Below are 14,300 nucleotides of genomic sequence, written 5' to 3' on the forward strand. Positions count from 1 at the left end.
GACCCACCATTTGACCCAGCTATCCCACTCCTTGGCCTGTACCCAAAGGACTTAAAATCAGCATACTACAGAGATACAGTCACATCAATGTTCATAGCTGCTGAATACACAATAGCCAGACTGTGGAACCAACCTAGATGTCCTTCAATTGATGAATGGATAAAGGAACTGTGGTATATATATATATACAATGGAATATTACTCAGCTATAAAGAATAATAAAATTATGGCATTTGCAGGCAAATGGATGCAATTGGAGAATATCATACTAAAGTGAGATAAGCCAATCTCACAAAACCAAAGGATGAATGATCTTGCTGATAAGCGGATGATGACACATAATGGGGGGTGGGAGGGGGGCAAGAATGGAGGAAGGAGGGACTGTATAGAGGGAAAAGAGGGGTGGGAGTGGTGGGGGGGGAGGAAGAAATAACAGAATGAATCAAACATCATTACCCTATGTAAATGTATGATTACGCAAATGGTATGCTATTACTCCATGTACAAACAGAAACAACATGTATCCCATTTGTTTAAAATAAAAATAAATTAACCCCCCCAAAAAATGGCTATGATGCTTAATTCTCTATTATATGTATTTTTTTCACCATGTGACAAAAGTTGATTTAATGCCTTGCATTACAATTACTAAAGACAAGAAGGAATTCCTCAGAATGGAAAGGGAATTTACAAGGGCATTCTTCTACGATATATCACCACCAACACCACCAGGATGGCTGGCCCTCACTGAGCATTTACTGTAAGTAGAGGTGAGCAGAGACCTTCATGTGCAGTAACTCATTTGCTTCACAGAGCAACTCTATTTGTAATAAATATTATCAACCATAGTTTACAGGTGAGCCAACCAAGGTATCACAATTTTTTAAATAGAGTAAAAAGTATTGAATCAAATTTTAAATGTCCAGTCCCATATAATAATTAAAACTGTGAACCTGGCTTGTTGTCAGTTCTCCTCTGCCCAGTTACGGCTTCAGGCATAAAGTCTAGAAGGTGAAGGCACATGTACTTGGCTTCTTTTCTGTTTGTCCACAATGTCCCCCACTGGAAAACAGGTGCCTGGGTCTCTGGTGCTAGTTCTGAGGAAGGAGGAATAGAAAGAAGTACAAAAGGATGAATTTATAATGAGTTAGTCTCAAACTCTTGGTAAACTGAGTAACAACAATCAACCCTTTTATGTGATCATAAATTAAATAAGTCTACTAAAGCAATGACTTAATGAGAAGAGTAGACTCACTCTACATTCTTGATACCTGGATTAATAGAAATATTATGTCATTTTCTCCGAAACAGATGAATAAAATCTAGTCTCACACAGAACTGTAGTTGGAAATGGGAGGGCTGTGTTATCTTCTTAGATAATTGTGGCTATTCTTATTTGATATTATACCAAAACATGATAAGTGGTAGTGACTTATAGAAGAATCGTAGAGTAAAAAACTCTTCACATTCAGTTGTGGTAGTCCACTGGTCTGTCTTGCCATTTGAATGGGTCTTTTGACTATGCCTGATTTTGTGACAGCCTGCCTAAGCCATTTGAAAAATATCAGCTCACCAAGTTAATGTTGGTTTTCCAAATGTTGACATACTTCATTATACATGATTTTAAAAAACATATGAATTAACATACTGCCAATATCACCAGAAAAAAGTCTTTAAGTACTGGAAAGCTTTCAAGACTATTGTAGCAGATTCAAGTTTTCTGAAATACTCATTTTTGCTTGACTGCTCAAATTTCTGCATTGACTGACTTTGCTTATTTAAGAAAAAAAAAAAAAAAAAGAACTCCAGTTAAAATCCCCAAGTCTAGATAACCCTAAATAATGGTACATTCTTGTCTGTTCACTTAAATATAAATGACTAACCTTAAAAAAAAAAAAAAAAAGCAACCATAGAGAAGCAAGTTCCACCAGCTGAACAATTGTACAACAGGTTTTGAGACAACCATCAGGTTTAGGTATGCAGCAGGAGGATGTGATGCATCCTATTCCATTTTGTCATAGAATATCAAAAATATATGTACTTATGGACCAAGATTTAGCAAAATTAATAATTTCACTGTTTTATGAGGAACCATCTTACTTTACAGTGGCACTTTTTACTACTCACGTGCAGTGATGAATTGAGTGACTCCTCTTCTGCCTAAATTTGTGCCAAAGTAACAGTAGTTTTTCCCACCATTAATTTTGCACCATCAATGCAAATGTCAACACAGTTCAAAAGGCAACTTAATATTATTATGAAAATAGTTTTGGCCTCTCAGACCCTCGAAACTCTCTTGGAGACTCAGAGAAGTCTGCAGGCCACACTTTGAGTCAGCTGTCCCAGAGCCCTGTCTGCTCTACACGGTACAAGTCGGGGGACTTCCATACCAGCCTAGCGTAAGAGGGAAGGTAATAAAGCAAAATGATTTTGTCACTTCTGCTTAGATTGTATTAGTAACAACTTGGTTACTTGCTGTCCATTAGCTATTGCTGACTGATCATCTACCCCCAGAATTTAGTGGTGTAAAGTAGCAACGATTATATTCAGCTCATTATGCCATGGGTTGGCCACGTAGACCAGCCTTGTAAGAGCAAGACTGGGGGGAAATTAGATATCTAATCATTTGTCTAATTATGATGAATTATACTTTCATACTTTGGAATGTTATACACAATTGATAAAAGTGAATGAATCAATAGGAAGGAATATTAAGTTTTACATTAACAGCAACCAAAAAAAGAGAAGATAAAACCAAGTGATAGAAAAATATATTGTACCGGACATGGTGATGCACGCCTGTAATCCCAGCTATTTGAGAGGCAGGAGAATCACAGGTTCAAGGCCAGCCTCCACATTTAGCAAGGCCCTGTTTCAAAATAAAAAATAGAAAGAGTTGGGGATAATAGCTCAGTGGTAGAGCACTTGCCTAGAATACAGAGGCTCTGGGTTCAATCTGCAGTCCTGCAAAAAAAGAAAATGAAAGAATAAAGAAACTATATCTTATGAATTCTATTACAATAAAGTACAACCAAACCTAAACAGTATATTCCTTAAAGATTCATTTATACATGGCAGAACTGGTTTATTCTACTGCCAAGTTGACAAGTGAGGAACTACACATCCGTTGAGTTCCCTTCCCTTGTATTTTGATGTTAGATTTGGTCAGAAGAGGAACTTGAACAAGATAATGGAGGGAGAAGTGAAGTAACAGCTAATTATCTCTAAAGATCTGTGCAATCGAGTGGCGTCAGGTGGATGCAGAGGTACCAAGTGGTTTAACTTGTGCTTTCTCTCTCCACAGCTCCCAGCCCCTCTTCCTCATTGCTGGCCCTCTGACCAGAACCAGACCCCAGACCCGTGGCAGTGGACCCACAGAGCGGGCAGCTACACCAATCCCACAGTCTTCCCTCCAGCTCCCTCTTTGTGACCTGCTCCAGTGGGTGTACTTCTAATCTCAGCTCTTCCTTGAAACTCTGACCTGCCCATTCACACAGTGCTTCGTCCGGGTGGGTAGTGGTTTTTCTTCAATTTCTTCAACTGCCTTTGCTAAGTCTTTACCTAAGGTCCAAGGTGTAAGTCCCACAGTAACCCCTCTTCCCATTATCACTCATAGTGGCTCTTCTTTCCTAACTGATATGGTGACAAAACTATAGCCAAGCAAAGGGACACCTTACACACAATTCAAGATTCCAGTAGCTTCTGGTAGGAGGGGGAAAAACAAAGAACTAAGGAGGGTCATGTGGGGGCTTCTGAGATACTGGAATATTCTTTTTCTTGAAATGATATGGGTATGCAAGCATTCATTTTATAAATATTTTTTAAATTGTATAAAATATACCTTCTTCTATATGTGATAAATTTTATGATTAAAAATGTAAAACAAACCAAAATGTGTGGTGAGAGATCTCAAGCCGGAGAGTCCAAATCTTAAAGAAAAGTCCAGATGCTTTAAGTACTAAGAAAGTATCACCTGTGTCCAAGGGACAAGACCGTGTTAGCTCCCTGGGACATGGTCTCTGTACAGACAGACACCAGCAGAAAAAAAGTAGTCACATCCAGACACCCAGGCAATGAGGTGACAGACTGCCTACTTGCTGGAGCGTGGAGAAATGGTGACCCTTGGCAGGGAGAAAGGGAGACTCTTCAAAGTGAGGAGCAGCTGTGTACTAACAGCAAGAGGGCACATTGATTTTACCCAGGATAGGCGGTGTCAGGAAAAACAACATGGCCCCAGCTGGACACAGTGATGTTTGAAAGTGCAGTGGTGTAGTGGAGAGAAACTGAAAGATGGGGCAGAGACGGGTTCTTCCAAATGGTCTATCTCAGAAACATGGAGAACTACGGAAGTATTGCTGGGGAGCTGGATTTGAAGGTGAGCTGGACGGAGGGGTGAACCTCAAGCTGGGGAAGCTGAGGGGAAGATTTGTGATAACAACACTAGCAGCCACCATTTCGGGGAGGCTTACTTACCTCCCCGACTTCTAAACTTTAGGTCTCCTCCTCTCGGGTAAACTTACTTCTCTGGTGACCTTATTGAGTCTCATGACTCCTACTACTAAGTACAGGCTGTTAACTTCTATTTCGGCCTGGACCTTTCCCTACCTCCTTGGCATCTCAACTTAGTTGTTTAATTAGCATCTCAAAAGTCAGTATGTCCAAAACTGAGGTCTTACCCTTACCCACATCAGTCACCTCACTACCCCACAGGCATACCTGCCTCTCTCATCAGCATCCTTGTCTCAGTTAAGGGCAGCTACAGACTGGCCATTGCTTAGAACATGGCATCTTTCTCAACTCCATTGCTTTCACACCTGCAATATGATCCCTCACAAATCCTATTACTCTGCTCCAGTTACACTGCACTTCCATCAACCGCCAGACCTTGCTGCCTCAGGGCCTTTGCACTGATGGTTCCACCACCCTGTTATTTTCTATCCTGATAAAATTGCCTGGCTGGCGCCCTCATCTCATTTATTTATTTCAAATACCGTCATTTAGTGGGGAAGGATTGTTCATTCATTTGTTTGTTTCTTTCTTTTGTTTTGTCTTTTCTTTTTCAGTGCTAGAGATCAAACCCAGAGCTTCATCATGCTAAGCACTTTACCCTAAGCTATATTCCAGCCCTCAAATATCTCCTTTTTTTCCCATTTTTTTATTAAAAATCATAAATTTACATAGGGCAATGTTGTTTGATTCATTTTGTTATTTTTTCCCTTCCCCCCACACCTCCCATCCCTCTTTTCCCTCTATACAGTCCTTCCTTCCTCCATTCTTACCACCCTCCTTATCCCTAACCCTAAACCTAACCCTAACCCTAACACTAATACCTCCTACCCCCCATTATATGTCCTCATCCGCTTATCAGCGAGATCATTTGTCCTTTAGTTTTTTGAGATTGCCTTATCTCACTTAGCATGATATCCTCCAATTTCATCCATTTGCCTTCAAATGCCATAATTTTATCATTCTTCATGGCGGAGTAATATTCCATTGTATATATATATGCCACAGTTTCTTTATCCATTCATTCATCAACTGAAGGGCATCAAGGTTGGTTCCACAATCTGGCTATGGTGAATTGAGCAGCTATGAACATTGATGTGGCTGTATCTCTGTAGTATGCTGATTTTAAGTCCTTTGGGTATAGGCCAAGGAGTGGGATAGCTGGGTCAAATGGTGGGTCCATTCCAGCTTTCTGAGGAATCTCCATACTGCTTTCCATAGTGGCTGCACTAATTTGCAACCCCACCAGCAATGTATGAGTGTACCTTTCTCCCCACATCCTCGCCAACACCTATGGTTGCTTATGTTCTTGATAATCGCCATTCTAATTGGGGTGAGATGGAATCTTAGAGTAGTTTTGATTTGCATTTCTCTTATTACTAGAGATGTCGAACATGTTTTCATATATCTGTTGATTGCTTGTAGATCTTCTTCTTTGAAGTGTCTGTTCATTTCCTTAGTCAATCCAATTTGTTGATTGGATTATTTGTATTCTTGGTGTAGAGTTTTCTGAGTTCTTTATATATTCTGGAAATTAGTGCTCTATCTGAAGTATGAGTGGCAAAGATATTCTCCCACTCTGTAGGCTCTCTCTTCACATTACCAATAGTTTCCTTTGCTGAGTGAAAGCTTTTTAGTTAGAATCTATCCCAGTTGTTGATTCTTGCTTTTATTTCTTGTGCTATGGGAGTCCTGTTAAGGAAGTCTGATACTAAGCAAGCAAGTTGAAGGTTTGGACCTACTTTTTCTTCTATAAGATGCAGGGTCTCTGGTCTGATTCCGAGGTCCTTGATCCATTTTGAGTTGAGTTTTGTGCAGGGTGAGAGATAGGGGTTTAATTTCATTCTGTTGCATATGGTTTTCCAGTTTTCCCAGCACCATTTGTTGAAGAGGCTATCTTTTCTCCATTGCATATTTTTGGCACCTTTGTCTAGTATGAGAAAATTGTATTTATTTGGGTTTGTGTCCATGTCCTCTATTCTGTACCATTGATCTACCTGTCTATTTTGGTACCAATACCATGCCGTTTTTGTTACTATTGTTTTGTAATAGAGTTGAAGATCTGGTGTTGTGATACCCGCTGCTTCGCTATTTCTACTGAGGATTGCTTTAGCTATTCTGGGTTTCTTATTCTTCCAGATGAATTTCATGATTGCTTGCTCTATTTCTGTAAGGTACATCATTGGGATTTTAATTGGAATTACATTGAATCTGTATAGCACTTTTGGTAGTGTAGCCATTTTGACAATATTAATTCTTCCTATCCAAGAACATGGGAGATCTTTCCATCTTCTAAGGTTTTCTTTAATTTCTTTCTTTAGTGTTCTGTAGTTCTCATTGTAGAGGTCTTTCACCTCTTTTGTGAGATTGATTCCCAAGTATTTTATTTTTTTCCATGTTATTGTGAAGGGGGTAGTTTTCGTAATTTCTCTTTCTGAAGATTCATCACTTATGTATAAAAATGCGTTGGATTTATGAGCATTGATCTTGTTACCTGCTACTTTACTGAATTCACTTATGAGTTCTAAGAGTTTTCTGGTGGAATTTCCAGGTTCCTCTAAATATATAAACATGTCGTCAGCAAACAGGGATAGTTTGAGTTCTTCTTTTCCAATTCGTATCCCTTTAATTTCTTTGGTTTGTCTAATTGCTCTGGCTAGAGTCTCAAGAACGATGTTGAATAGAAGTGGTGAAAGATGGCATCCCTGGCTTGTTCCAGTTTTTAGGGGAAATGCTTTCAGTTTTTCACCATTTAGAATGATATTGGCCATGGGCTTAGTGTAGATGTCCTTCACAATGTTAAGGAATGTTCCCACTACCCCGATTTTTTCTAGTGTTTTGAGCATGAAGTGATGCTGTATTTTATCGAATGCTTTTTCTGCATCTATTGAAATAATCATGTGATTCTTAACTTTAAGTCTGTTGATATGGTGAATTACATTTATTGATTTCCGGATGTTGAACCAACCTTGCATCCCTGGGATAAAACCCACTTGATCGTGGTGCACTATCTTTTTAATATATTTTTGTATGCGACTTGCTAAAATTTTGTTGAGAATTTTTGCGTCGACGTTCATTAAGTATATTGGTCTGAAATTTTCTTTCCTCGATGTATCTCTGTCTGGTTTAGGTATCAGGGTGATATTGGCTTCATAGAATGAGTTTGGGAGGGTTCACTCCTCTTCTATTTTATGGAATACTTTGAGAAGTATTGGAATGAGCTCTTCTTTAAAGGTTTTGTAGAACTCGGCTGAGAACCCATCTGGTCCCAGACTTTTCTTTGTTGGTAGGCTTTTGATGACCTCTTCTATTTCATTGCTTGATAGTGATTTATTTAAGTTGTGTATGTCCTCCTCGTTCAGTTTAGGTAATTCATATGTCTCTAGAAACTTGTTGATGTCTTCGAGGTTTTCTATTTTGTTGGAGTATAGATTTTCAAAATAGCTTCTAATTATGTTTTATATTTCACTCGTGTCTGTTTTGATATTTCCTTGTTCATTCCGAATTTTAGTAATTTGAGTTTTCTCCCTCTTTCTCTTTGTTAGTGTGGCTAAGGGTTTATCAATTTTGTTTATTTTTTCAAAGAACCAACTATTTATTTTGTTAATTTTTCCGATTGTTTCTTTTGTTTCAATTTTGTTGATTTTGGCTCTGAATTTAACTATTTCCTGTCTTCTACTACTTTTGGTGTTGGTCTGCTCATCTTTTTCTAGGGCTTTGAGCTGTAATGTTAAGTCGTTTATTTGTTGATTTCTACTTCTTTTATTGAATGCGCCCCATGAAATAAATCTTCCTCTAAGTACTGCTTTCATAGTGTCCCAGAGATTTTGATATGATGTGTCTTTGTTCTCATTTACTTCTAAGAATTTTTTAATTTCCCTCCTGATGTTTTTTGTTATCCATTCATCGTATAATAGTGTATTATTTAATCTCCAAGTATTGGATAAGTTTCTGTTTTTTATTCTGTCATTTATTTCTAATTTCAATCCATTATGATCTGATAGAATACAAGGTAGTATCTCTATCCTCTTGTATTTGCTAACAGTAGCTTTGTGGCATAAAACATGGTCTATTTTAGAGAAGGATCCATGTGCTGCTGAGAAGAAAGTGTATTTGTTCTTTGTTGGATGGTATATTCTATATAAGTCGGTTAAGTCTAAATTGTTGATTGTGTTATTGAGATCTATGGTTTCTTTATTCAATTTTTGATTGGACGATCTATCCAGCGGTGAGAGAGGTGTGTTAAAATCGCCTAGTATTATTGTGTTGTGGTCTATTTGATTTCTGGAATTGAGAAGGATTTGTTTGATGTACATGAATGAGCCAATGTTTGGGGCATAGATATTTATGATTGTTATGTCTTGCTGATTTATGCTTCCCTTAAGCAGTATGTAATGTCCTTCTTTATCCCTTCTGACTAGTTTTGGCTTGAAGTCCACATTACCTGAAATGAGGATGGATACTCCAGCTTTTTTGCTGTGTCCGTGTGCATGGTATGTTTTTTCCCATCCTTTCACCTTTAGTCTATGGGTATCTCTTTCTATGAGATGAGTCTCTTGCAGGCAGCATATTGTTGGATTTTTCTTTTAATCCAATCTGTCTATGTCTTTTGATTGATGAGTTCAGGCCATTAACATTCACAGTTATTATTGTGATATGATTTGTATTCCCAGTCATTTGACTTATTTTTGTTTTTTGACATGATTTGGTTTCTCCTTTATTTGGCTATTCCTATAGGCTAATTCCTCCCATTGCTGATTTGCATCGTTGTTTTTCATCTCTTCTTCATGGAATATTTTGCTGAGAATGTTCTGTAATGCCAGCTTTCTTTTTGTAAATTCCTTTAGCTTTTGTTTATCATGGAAGGATCTTATCTCATCGTCCAATCTGAAAGTAAGTTTTGCTGGGTATAAGATTCTTGGTTAGCATCCATTTTCTTTCAGGGCTTGGTAAATGTTGTTCCAGGCCCTTCTAGCTTTTAGGGTCTGGCTTGAAAAATCTGCTGATATTCTTATTGGTTTCGCCCTGAATGTAATCTGATTCTTTTCTCTCGCGGCCTTTAAAATTCTGTCTTTATTTTGTATGTTAGGTATTTTCATAGTAATGTGCCTTGGTGTGGGTCTGTTGTAATTTTGTATATTTGGAGTCCTATAAGCCTCTTGTATTTGGTTTTCCATTTCATTCTTCAGATTTGGGAAATTTTCTGATATTATTTCATTGAATAGATTGTTCATTCCTTTGGTTTGTTTCTCTAAGTCTTCCTCAATCCCAATAATTCTTAAATTTGGCCTCTTCATGATATCCTGTAATTCTTGTAGATTTTGTTCATGATTTCTTACCATCTTTTCTGTTTGGTCAACCTTGTTTTCAAGAAAAGTAGAACAATACCTAGCACATAGGTTCTCAAATGAACACTTGTTGGATAAATAAATGACAGAATGAGAGAGAAAGTGTTTACAATCTGTCAGACACTGGAAGTGTTCCACACAGATTGCCAGGTTGGACTCTCACAATTCCCTTTCGACCATCCCCATTTTATAGATAAGGAAACAGGTTTTTAGAGAGCTCATTGGACTTGCCCAGGGCCAAATGATGGTGAGTGACAGAACTGGGAAGTGAATTCCAGACACTTGATTCCAGAGCCCTCGCCCCCAGCGACAATGCTACCCTTCCCCGGGATGACAGGGCACGTCCATGACACGGTTCTGAGCCACCAGTCGTAGGTGCAAAAGTCGGGAGCAGAGCTGGGGCGCAGCTCGGTGGGAGAGCCCTGCCTAGCACGTGTGAGGCCCTGGGTTCAATCTGGGCACCACAAGAGAAAAGTGTGTAAGTAAAAACCAGGAGCAAACTGATAAATCAGCGAGGACGCCAAGTCCCAAAGTCAGAGGCAACGGGGTGACAAGGGCTAGACCAGCGTGGGAGGGGTGCGTGTGGCGCTGTGACCCAGAGCAAAGCTCTGGAACAGCCGCTGCCCAGCCCCGAGGCGCCTGAGACGAGGCTCTCCCGTGAGGGCAAAAGCCTAAACGGACTGGAGTTAAGAAGTCACGACAGGTGGAAGTAGACACGGAGTGTGGATTCTGTGCCATTTTTCTGCTGCCAGTACCCCTTCAATTGTCTCCTGTTAGGCTGGTGCCAGGGGCCGTCTGAGAGAGAAGGACGATTCAGTTTACACGACTCATCCCAACCAGACGGAATGAGACGAGGGACTAAGGTTATTTTTCTTTTTCCTTTTGCCTTCAATAACTTTTTAATGAAAAATGCAAAATTTCAATAAGCAATTAATATTTATTACAAATACAAATATTTATTACAAATATTTATTACAAGTACAGTGGTACCACTGGCTCTAAACTCTCTGACTTTGGGCACACTGCTTCTCTTCTCCAAGCCTGTTTGGTTACTGCTCATGAAGTAGGTGCTATTATTGAGGATAGTAATAGTAAAAACCTTAAGGGTTGTAGAAATAAATGAGATATACATGGAAAGCATTTATAATAATGCCTAGTAAGCATGTCAAAAATATTTATCATTATTACTATTATTATTATTAAGTAGTTAAAATCATGATTCACAGGGCCAGGGATATAGCTCAGTGGTAGAGTATTTGCCTAGAATTTCTCCAGTACTGGAAAAAAAAAAATCATGCATCACGACTATGAAAAATAAGGTCACTTTTTCTTTCACTGTGTATGAACTTCCTTCAGCTCCGTGAACTAAGCTCCATTATGAGTAAGAAAAGTTTGATGAAGACAAAGTTTGCAGGAAAGTAATTAAAGCAGTATAATAAAAATTCAGAATAAGCCAGGCGCTATGGTACACACCTGTAATCCCAGTGGCTTGGGAGGTTAAGGCAGAAGGATCACAAGTTCAAAGCCAGCTTCAGCAAAAGCAAGGTTCTAAGCAACTCAGTGAGACCCTGTCTCTAAATAAAATACAAAATAGGGCTCAGGATGTGGCTCAGTGGTCAAGTGCCTCTGAGTTCAGTCCCTACTATCCAAAAAAAAAAAAAAAAAAAAAAAAAAATTTTCAGAATAAAATATGTAGCTACATCTCAACAAATAGGAAATCATTATTCTTTTTTAAAATTATTTTTTTATTTTTACAGACTGCATTTTGATTCATTGTACACAAATGGGGTATATCTTTTTGTTTCTATGGTTGTGCACAATGTAGATTCATACCATTCGTGTAATCATACATGTGCATAGGGTAATGAAGTCTGTCTCATTCCACCATTTTTCATACCCCCCATTTCCCTCTATGTAATCTAAAGTTCCTCCATTCTTCTCTCCAAAATTTATAAAGAACTTACAAACCTTTACACCAAAAATGCAAAGAACCCAATCAATAAATGAACCAAGGAACTGGACAGACATTTCACAAAAGAAGACATACAGGTGATTAATAAATATATGAAAAAGTGTCCAACATCTCTAGTAATTAGAGAAATTCAAATTGAAATAACTCTAAGATTTCATCTTAATCCAATTAGAATGGCTATTATCAAGAACACAAGAAATAATAGGTGTTGGCATGAATGTGGGGGAAAAGGCACACTTGTACATTGCTGGTGGAGTTGCAAATTGGTGCAGCCACTCTGGAAAGCAGTGTGGAGAGTCCTCAGAAAATTTGGAATGGACACACCTTTGCACCCAGCTAATTGTACCGGGCTAGCACATACACGGGATAAGGGCGTGGAGTCAAGACCTAGACTCTGGGAGTTGGGTGGAAGCAGGCTTGTGGTGAGCAGCCTGTAAACTCATTTATTGTGAGAACAGCTATACATTTTATAGGTTTCTTGCCCAATCACAATGCACCATGGGGGAATCAGACCACCAGGTTCCTATACGGGTTCCCTTGGTAACACTGAGTCAACTTGGGGCAGTTGTTTACTTTCCTAGGTGGCTGAAGCAGAACGCTCCTCCCGACAGGTTTACACACTTGAGACTTTCACTGCTGCCAGCCAAGAACTAGGATTTCTCCCAACAAGTTATCCCACTCCTTGGTTTATACCCAAAGGACTTAAAAGTGGCCTGCTTCAGTAATGCAGCCACATCAATGTTTATAGCAGCTCAATTCACAATAGCTAGATTGTGGAACCAACCTATATGCCCTTCAACAGATGAATGGATAAAGAAACTGTGGTATATATATACCAATGGAATATTATTCAGCCTTAAAGAAGGATAATATTATGGCATTTGCAGATAAATGGATGGAATTGGAGAATATCATGCTAAGTGAAATAAGTCAATCCCCCAAAAACCAAAGGCTGATGAATGTTTTCCCTGATAAATGGATGATGATATATAATGGGGGTGGGGAGGTGGGGAGTGAGAGAAGAATCATTACTCTGACAGAATGTCAAAGGTCCTTTTGAAAAGTAGGACCAGTAAATAGGGTCATGTGGTCTCCAACATGTTTGAGGTGGCAAGATCAAGCAAAGTCCGAGAAGAAGGACAAAATATCATTTGAACATGTTAAAACCTGTCCAATCCTAGATGGCAGCGTGTATGGTATGAGGATGACATAGCCAGTCAGATTTTCACTATGGCTGAGATTCCGTCATATAAATAATCACCTGGTTGGAAATTAAGCACTTGAAAATCCCACAAAGTAGAAAAAAAAGTACATTAAAATAAATCCATTGGTTTCTCTTATTATGACGTTTTGGTGAAGATTTGTCTTAGAAAGAGCTTCTCGTTATCCCGGAAAGATTCAAGTATGGTGCTCCACTAAGTCTAGAGGAATACTTCTTACTTCCAAGTTCATGTCAGCCCAAGTTCCAGCAAAGACCAGAGATGTATTATTTTTAGTTAAAATATAGTATAACGTTACTACTGGTACCTTGCCCATGGTAAATAAAGGAAGACTGACTCTCTAAACAAACAAGAGAAAATCATATTGAAGAGCATATAAGAAAAATTAAAGAAATAAAATCTGGAAGTTTGGAAGGTATTGGACTATAACAAAATGACTTAGAATGAAACACAAACTAAAACTCATACACTGGACATCAAAGCAAAGACATATTTATTCATTCACCTATTTATTTGTTCAACAAACCTTCCAAATCCCAACTGAGCCACCTTAGATAAGGAATGTCAACACTCCAAAACTCAGGGTTGTCCTTAACTTGTAAAATGAGAATAATAATGTTCTCTACTCATAGTGTACTTTGAAGTGTGAGATGGAGTGTTGTCATGCATGTGGGGTTGAGAAGACCGGGCAGGTAAAGCAGGGCTCAATCTGTAGTCTCCATTATTATTTCTCAGACTTCTTATTTCCCCCAGGACTGGACAGTAGACCCTAATGACCTGGGTGCACATCCTGAACACAGCTTGCTCTTGTGGAAATGCCTGCTGTCGGTCTCCTGGTCACAGAGGTCAAGCCAACCTCTGGCCAAGGAGTCCCTGGACCAGTACAAATGATATGCCTCCCCAAACCCCAGTCCTGTGAACCCCACTTCTCCTGAAGAGCTGAACCCAGATGGCCACAGCAAGGAGACACCTGAGCACACTCTGACCCACCTGCCCTGCCCGATCCTGTGTATGTCTGGCATCTCACCAATAAAGCCTGGGATTTAGTATAGATCTAGCAAATCAGAAGAGAGAGAACACCCAAGAAAGGAAATCCACACCTAAATTTCAGCAGAAAGTATCGATGACTGCTCCAAATACAAAAGGAGAACCAAGGGAGTCTACAGTTGACACTGGGACAGGAAACTGCTATTGCCTAAGCGCCCACTGAGAAGCAGTGGTGGGGAGGGAGGATGCCGAGAACTAAGGAGCTAA

The 14,300-nt window shown here is 39.1% G+C and overlaps 1 protein-coding gene and 1 long non-coding RNA gene across 2 annotated transcripts in view; one reads left to right on the top strand and one right to left on the bottom strand.

Annotated features, from left to right (window-relative positions):
- LOC306669721 overlaps window positions 1-3,786 on the top strand; it is a 91,378-nt gene extending 87,592 nt beyond the window's left edge. Inside the window, exon 4 of the long non-coding RNA XR_013766213.1 lies at window positions 3,305-3,786. This is a non-coding gene — a long non-coding RNA (uncharacterized lncRNA). The remainder of the gene's footprint in view (window positions 1-3,304) is intronic.
- The window catches only part of LOC306669710 (uncharacterized protein), a 130,774-nt gene that overhangs the window by 18,477 nt on the left and 97,997 nt on the right, over window positions 1-14,300 (bottom strand). The window contains exons 3-4 of the transcript XR_013766205.1: window positions 2,930-2,964; window positions 954-1,097 (exon numbers count right to left, since the gene is read on the bottom strand). The gene's annotated coding sequence lies outside the window, so the exon portion shown is untranslated. The remainder of the gene's footprint in view (window positions 1-953; window positions 1,098-2,929; window positions 2,965-14,300) is intronic.

Source organism: Sciurus vulgaris (genome assembly GCF_902686455.1).
Source record: "Sciurus vulgaris genome assembly, chromosome: 9".
NCBI lineage: Eukaryota > Metazoa > Chordata > Mammalia > Rodentia > Sciuridae > Sciurus > Sciurus vulgaris.